The sequence below is a fragment of the Pristiophorus japonicus genome, chromosome 13 (assembly GCF_044704955.1).
Source record: "Pristiophorus japonicus isolate sPriJap1 chromosome 13, sPriJap1.hap1, whole genome shotgun sequence".
Lineage (NCBI taxonomy): Eukaryota > Metazoa > Chordata > Chondrichthyes > Pristiophoridae > Pristiophorus > Pristiophorus japonicus.
Window position 1 is genome coordinate 53,335,924 of NC_091989.1, and position 8,120 is coordinate 53,344,043.

Here is an 8,120-nt window from a genome sequence, read left to right on the forward strand (position 1 = left end):
GAGGTCCCGTGTGGTAGCAATGCTCTTGTTGTACTCATGGTCAGCACGGGCGTTAGGGTTGCGGAGGGGTGTCATGAGCCAGGTGGCTAGACCATAGCCTTTGTCGTGGAGCAGCCAGCCGCAACATTCACGTTACCTCTTACAATCCACCCCTGAATTCTCCATCTGACTCTGCCTTTTGTGCAACCACCCACCCAAGCCCCACGAATGGTAGCCGTGCTTTCAGCCATCTGTGGCCTATGTTCTGGAATACCCTCCCTAAACGCCTCTGCCTGTCCACCTCCCTCTCCTTCTTTAAGGCCTCCTTAAAACACACCTCTTTGATCAAGCTTTTGGCCTCCTCTCCTAATATCTCCTTTATCTCTGTGTTTATTTCTGTCTGAATACGCCTCTGTGAAGAGCCTCGGCGTGTTTTTCTACATTGAAGGCATTGTTAAATTGCAAGTTGTTGTTTATTTCAATCCTCCTAAATTGTCACTGCCCCCAGTACTCTCTATCTAACTACTCACTGCCACACCTTTCCTTCTATTCCAAGTACATATTACCCCCAAATCCTCACTAGTTTTCCCCCACCAACTCATCAGTCTCACCAAACTACCCACTATTCTCACACAACTGCTTAATTCTCCACCATATCACTGCTTCCACTACCCTCCTGAATTGTTCAGAGCCTCCTTCCAGCAACTTTATCACCAATAACCTGTCCAATCACTTACTGTGAGCAGTGTGATAGAAGAAACACAGGGCACGTAATTCTGATCCAGGGCAAGGGCAAAGGAGACATTAAGGGGAGACATGTGGCAAAGATCCCGGGTTACGCCTGGAATTCCTCCCCATACATCCTTGCAAGGCTGTGGCTTTGCACGTTCATTTGAGGGCCTCACGAAAATTCTTACTAAGATTGGACTGACCCTGTTGGATCTTCCAGAGTTGGCTCTTATTTATTGTTCAAACTAATTAGGTCAGGATTGGGCCTGATGCTGGGAGCTCAGTAAAGAAGGAGGATTGTTGGGGGTGGTACATTGCAGACACCTTTAGTCCATTGAGCTTAGATCAGGGTTGAAAAGTACTTCAAGATTACAGACAGTCTGCTTTATCCTGGGAGAGTGGCTGAGAAAGGAGATGGAATCATTGGCAAAGGAGCAGAAGTTGTGGCAGAAAATAAAGCGAAAATGTTGTTTTCAGTCGCTTCCTTCCTGTCTCCACCCCAAACAGTTCTTATTATAACTATTGCAACAACAACAACTCATATTTATATAGCACCTTTAACATAGTAAAATGTCCCAAGGTGCTTCACAGGAGCGTTATAAAACAAAAGCTGATACTGAGCACATAAGGGGATATTAGGGTAAATGATCAAAAGCTTGGACAAAGAGGTAGGTTTTAAGGAGCAACTTAAAGGAGGAAAGAGATGTAGCAAGGGGGAGAGGTGTAGCGAGAGAATTCCAGAGCTTAGGGCCTTGGCAGCTAAAGGCACGACCAACAATTATTAAAATCAGAGGTGCTCAAGAGGCCAGAATTAGAGAAGTGCAGATATCCCAGAGGGTTGTGGGGCTGGAGGAGATTACAGAGATAGGAAGGGGCGAGGTCATGAAGGGATTTGAAAACAAAGATGAGAATTTTAACATCGAGGTGTTGCTTAACTGAGAGCCAGTGTAGGTCAGTGAGATACAGGTGATGGATGAACAGGACTTGGTGCAGGTTAGGACATGGGCAGCTGAGTTTTGGATGATCTCAAGTTTACAGAGGGTAGAATGTGGGAGGCCTGTCAGGAGTGCATTGGAGTAGTCAAGTCCAGACATAACAAAGGCATGGATGAAGATTTCAGCAACAGGTGAGTTGAGGTAGGCGGAATCGGATGATATAACGAAGGTGGAAACAGGCAATCTTAGTGATGGCGCAGATATATGGTCGGAAGCTCATTTTAGGGTTAAATATGACAGCAAGGTTGTAACAATCTGGTTCAGCCTCAGACAGATGCTAGGGAGAGGGATGGAGTCGGTGGCTAGATAACAGAGTTTGTGGCGGTGATCTAAGACAATGGCTTCGATTTTCCTAATATTTAGTTGGAGGAAATTTCTGCTCATCTAGTACTGGGTGTCAGAGCAGTCTGACACAGTTAGAGACCGAGGAGTGGTTGCGAGAAGGGGTGAGGTGGAACTTGGTGTGTCAGCGTGCATATGGAAAATGACAGTTTTCGGATGATGTCGCCGAGAAGCAGAATGTAGATGAGAAATAGGAGGGGGCTAAGGAGAGATTCTTGGGGGACACCAAAGGTATTGGTGCAGGAGTGGGAAGAGAAGCCATTGCAGATGATTATCTGGTTACAATTAACTAGATAAAAATGGAACCAGGCAAATGCAGTTCCATCCAGCTGGATTATGCTGGAGAGACGTTGGTGGAGGATGGAGTGGTCAACCGTGTCAAAGGCTGCAGACAGGTCGAGAAGGACGAGGAGGGTTAGTTTACTTTTGTCACAGTCACATAGGATGTCATTTGTGACTTTGATAAAAGTAATTGCGATACTGTGGCAGGGACTGAAACCTGATTGGAGGGATTCAAACATGGAGTTCAGGAGAGATGGGCACAGATTCAGGAGGTGACAACACATTCAAGGACTTTGAAGAGGAAAGGAAAGTTGGAGATAGGATTTATTCCAGTTCACTGCCGTGTGAACTGCTCAAAAAGATAGATAGGCAGGAGCACTGAATTCATTGGAGCTGGCTAATGTCTAGAGAAAAGATTGAATTAAATTTACTCCTATTTTCATCTTATTTCATTCTTAAATGTTCAGTCTTTTTCTTTGATCTGTTTTCTGGAGTTCTCAATGTTGAGGGAATGTTAAGAGCGATGTTTGTGAACATCAAGGGCAAATTCTACACTTCTGAGCATATTGCCCAAAAATGGACGTTATTTCTGGTGTGGGAGGTAGAAATGGGTTTTCAGATCGCCGGTTTCTCACCCATTCTCAAAGCATCTAGTCTCCATTTTTGAAATTGGGCGTTACCGCGAGCGATATGAAATGGGCAGTAGCGTTAAATCTCACTGACCTTCTGCCGTAAAGTGTTGCCGTCCTTAGCAACGGCATGGCAACGCTCAATTCCTGCGATTCAGGAGGTCAAGGGTCATCATGACATGCGTAGAAGAGGAGACAGAGAGAGAGAGGGAGCTGAAAGGGACTGAAGGCGTGTGTGGGTGTGGTGTAGCTGCTTTGGGAGGAAAGAGGGAGAGTTTAGAGCTTTAGAGCAAATAGGGAAACAAAAATTAGCTGTTACCAGCCACATATTTGCCCGGATTTGACCTATAATGGAGGGAGAGAAGGCATCACAGCATGCTGTGGAGACTGACGCTGGAGAGAGCAGTGAGGTGGGAGAGGAGCACATAGGAGGGCGCAAAAGAGCGAGGAGGTTCTCGGATGAGACAAATGCCTCTCTCCTGCAGGAGGTCGAGTTACGCTGGGATGATTTGACACAGGAAGGGCGTGGGAAGCCCTCCCCAAAGGCCTACCAGAGGATATGGACCGAGATAGCAGAGGTGGTTTCGTCGGCGACCAACGAGGTTCGTGAGGGCAACCAGTGCCGCAAACGATGGAACGACCTTGTGGGATCCGCAAGAGTAAGTATTACATTGATTTACATGTACTTATGTATTTATATAATTTGATTTGTAACAGTCATGAGTGACTATCAGCAGATGTGAGGTCTTTCACTTTTACCGGGAATGTTGTACTCAAAGCCTGCGGTCACGGTGTACGTCTTTAGGTAAAGAATGATAATTATCATAATGATCATGATTACATTTGTCGGTTATGTGTTGTATCAGTCTCTGCAACAGTACCTAGCAATGATAGCTCGCAACGATCTCATGCCATGTCGTCCTGTTACCTTTTACAGAAGAAGCTATCGACAATGAGGTCCGTGCAGAGGCGAACGGGTGGGGGGGCCACCAGTCCCCAGCGACATCACTGAGATGGAGGAGCGGGTGCTCGCGCTCGTGAGGAAGCACACCCGCACAGCCACGGAAGCATCTGCAGACCCTGAAGTGATGCCACGTGAGTAAAGTTTACACCATTGCGTGATGTAAAGTCAATAGATGCTACATCCACTCATATCTGAACAATCATTTCTGATAGATGATTTCTAAAATTGTCATAGAAATAATAATGGTCGAATGCAAATCATTGCACTGCAACTGTGTTGATGGTCATGAAATGTGATGTCTATGATGATTGATAGCGGTGGTGCTTTTGTCGTGCATATGCTGGACTCACCTTTTGACCCTAGCACCCGCTTCTCCTCTAATAACCTCATTTGTGTTTTGCAGCTCAGCCAGCAGTGCGGCTCCAAGCAAGACACAGAGGCCAGAAGGTGGGGGCGCGGGGCTCGAGTCTCCGGACGATCCTACATCTGGTGCTGAGGAGCTGCGATTCTCACCCGTCAATCTGCTGGGTCTGTTCTCCATGGATGAGAGCACCGACTTCGAGGAACCTGCATCGACACGCTCCAGAAGCCATTCAACCCCTAGGCCATCTAGTGGTCCTCCGGTCATTCCCGCCTCCACTCTGGAGGTACCGGCCCCAAACACCACGCCACAGGGCACCTCATTTGTCCCCAGGATGGCGCCGACCCCGCGGAGACCTCATGGACGCGACAGGTCTGGTCCACGAGCACCACATGAGAGCGGAGAGATGGGACAGTTGTCCAGGAGGACTATAGACATTGGTGACCAGCTCATTGAAGCTTTCAGGGGCATATCCCGACAGCTGACCACCATGACTGAGTACGTTCCGCAGTTGGTAGAGGCCCTGGATGCAATAGCCAGGAACACTGCTGGCACAGGCCTCCCAGTGGTCCCAGAGCGGGGCACTCCAACCCTAGGTTCCGCACCACCACTGCGAACGACAGATGAGAGGAAGAACCAAGATCCTGCTTCTGCATCAGAGAATGTTGCTCCCTCGGCACCCCCCGCTCCCGTACCCGTCCAACCACCACCTCTGCCTTCATCCCCCCCAATGAGGCACCGCCTGAGGAGCTCCTTGGCCTGGCGCCGTGGAGCGAGGAGGGGAAGGGGTAGAGGTGGGGAGAAGGGAAGGGGGGGAAGGAAAGTGAGGTGCATGTCCGCAGGTGATGGTTGTGTTATATCTCCATTTGGATTTATGCAATTTGTTGTCATGTATGGGGGGAGGGGTCCACTCTCCTGCTTTGCATTTTTATTCTGTGTTGCTGGACATGTTGAACATTTGATTGATGTCAATGGTGGAAAAAGTGGGGTATCGGCAGGAGTTGGGTGTTTTTGCCCGTGATACTTATGATTTCAAGTTGGTATAAAAAAAATGTTATTGAACATAACCTGATTGTCTGGCCCTAGGTCAGCGTCCAGCCTCTCGTCGTCCTCGTCCTCTCTTTCCTGAGGTGGAGCATCAGTCCCTTCTGGCAATTCTTGGCCCCTCCTGATAGCCAGGTTGTGCAGCATGGAACACACGACCACGAATTTACCTACTTGCTCACGGTTGTATTGTAGCTCCCCTCCTGAGTGGTCAAGACATCTGAAGTGCTGCTTAAGCAGTTATTGTTTTGTGGACCACATTGCGTGTGTCTCTGTAGCTCTGGTTGTATCGCTTCTCGACCTCGGTGTGGCTGACTCTTAAAGATGTCAGAGACAGCGCTCTCATGCAGGATGTGAGCCTCATCAAAGCTGCCCGGACATTTGGCATTCACTGCCATTATGATCTGGTTATGGTCGACAACTAGTTGGACCTTCAGGGAGTGAAATTCTTTTTTGTTACGAAAAAGCTCCAGGTCCTGAGAATGTGGCCGCATGGCGATGTGAGTGCACTGTATTACTCCCTGCATACTGGGGAACTTAGCAATGTGGTAGAATGCTCCAGCCCTGTCAGTCTGAGCCACCGTGATCATGGGGAAGCTGATAAAGTCCATCCATCACGCATACAGGGCCTCCATGGCCTGTCTAATGTAGCGATGGGTGGCATGGTGAGACAGAGGGCAAATCTCGACCGCGGAGGTCAGCAAGGAACCGGACGCCAAGAAAGACAATGCCGCAGTAATCTTGACATCGACCGACACTGATGTCCTGATTGCAGGCTGCATATGTGGCCTGATGAGCTCACATATTTCATTGATCACCACCTTGTGGAAGCGCAGTCTCAGAACGCAGATGTGGTCGGAGATGTCGAGGTAAGACATCTTTTCACTGTACGTGCGAGGTGTGTATGGTCTGGCCCTCCTCCTCATTCTTGCACGTCTTCAATTGGGACATAATGATGTGCATCTGCACTGTGCAGCATCTGCGTATTAATCAATGCAGGCTGAGAAATGGCTGGCCCCATTGCAATGAAAGTATAATAGCGATTGATCAGATGCAATAATTTCCTCACTAAAATACACCTGTTTAGGAAAAGGGGAGGTGCAACGAGACCTGGGTGTCATGGTACTTCAGTCATTGAAGGTTGGTATGCAGGTGCAGCAGGTGGTGAAGAAGGCAAATGGCATGTTGGCCTTCATAGCGAGGGGATTTGAGTATGGGAGCAGGGAGGTCTTGCTGCAGCTGTACTGGGCCTTAGTGAGGCCTCACCTGGAATATTGTGTTCAGTTTTGGTCTCCTAATCTGAGGAAGGACATTCTTGCTATTGAGGGAGTGCAGCGAAGGTTCACCAGACTGATTCCCGGGATGGCAGGACAGACATATGAGGAGAGACTGGATCGACTGTGCCTGTATTCACTGGAGTTTAGAAGAATGAGAGGGGATCTCATAGAAACATATAAAATTCTGACAGAACTGGACAGGTTAGATGCAGGAAGAATGTTCCTGATGTTGGGGGAGTCCAGAACCAGGGGTCACAATCTAAGGATAAAGGGTAAGCCATTTACAACCGAGATGAGGAGAAACTTCTTCACTCAGAGAGTTGTTAACCTGTGGAATTCTCTTCAGCAGAGAGTTGTTGATGCCAGTTCTTTAGATATATTCAAGAGGGAGTTGGATATGGCCCTTACTGCTAAAGGGATCAAGGGGTATGGAGAGAAAGCAGGAAAGGGGTACTGAGGTGAATATCAGCCATGATCTTATTGAATGGTGGTGCAGGCTCGAAGGGCCGAATGGCCTACTCCTGCACCTAAGATCTATGTTTCTATGCACCTGGCTGTTTTGGATTGTGTGGGTGCAGTGCATAGAGGGAAAACAGACAGGGAGGATCACATGGCAGTGAGAAAGATCAAATCACTGTTAACTCAAATTTCCTGACATATGGAGCTCTGTTAGCCTTTAAGGACACCTGATTTAAAGCGACAATGTGCCTACACCTCTCATTATTATTGGATGCATGCGCTCCTGTGGGGTAAGTGTCCATGCCTTTAAGATTGTGCTTACTCCCTCCTAAGGAAAAGTTCTCTTATATTCAAGACCACAGGAATGCAGCACTAAAAACATGTCAGGAATTTCCTTAGGTTTTCTCTTGATTAGCAGTGATAACTTCAGCTGAATATCAGGGTAAATCCCAATGCATGATTAAATGAGGTTTCCTTCAATCTGCCAACAAACTTACAGGATGTTGCCTGGAAGGATCCAGTGACAAAGAAATTCCAGCAGCAGTGACCTTGACTGGAACAGACACTGCTGCTCTCCTGATGAAGGTGGTCTTCAGCCAGCAGCTGGTATATTTCCACAATTGCTGCGATGGGAAGCACAGTCTTCTCGGGTACTGATGTGCAGTTAAGTCCAGGACCGACCTTTTTGGTCTATAAACCTTACTGAGTGAGCATCAAGATGGAAGGAACAAACATCTTCTATGATGCCTCACTCCAATCCAACCATTTACATATATCATCCTCCTTTTTACAACATAGAATAGATGATATCCCATTTGGAAATCCATGATTCCCATCTGAAACGATACCTTTTCCAAAGCTGACTGAAATGAACAGAACCTCCAAAGTACCAAAATAATTTAATATGCAGGCAAAGGAACACCAACCTTCAGTTGGCCTCAACACATTTTTCGCTTCAGGAATACTTTAGTGGTGTTCATGTCATCACTGACATAGTGGCGGTGAAAATTTGGGATAGATGTTGGGGAAAATTAGTTGAAGAGGTTAACCACAAACACA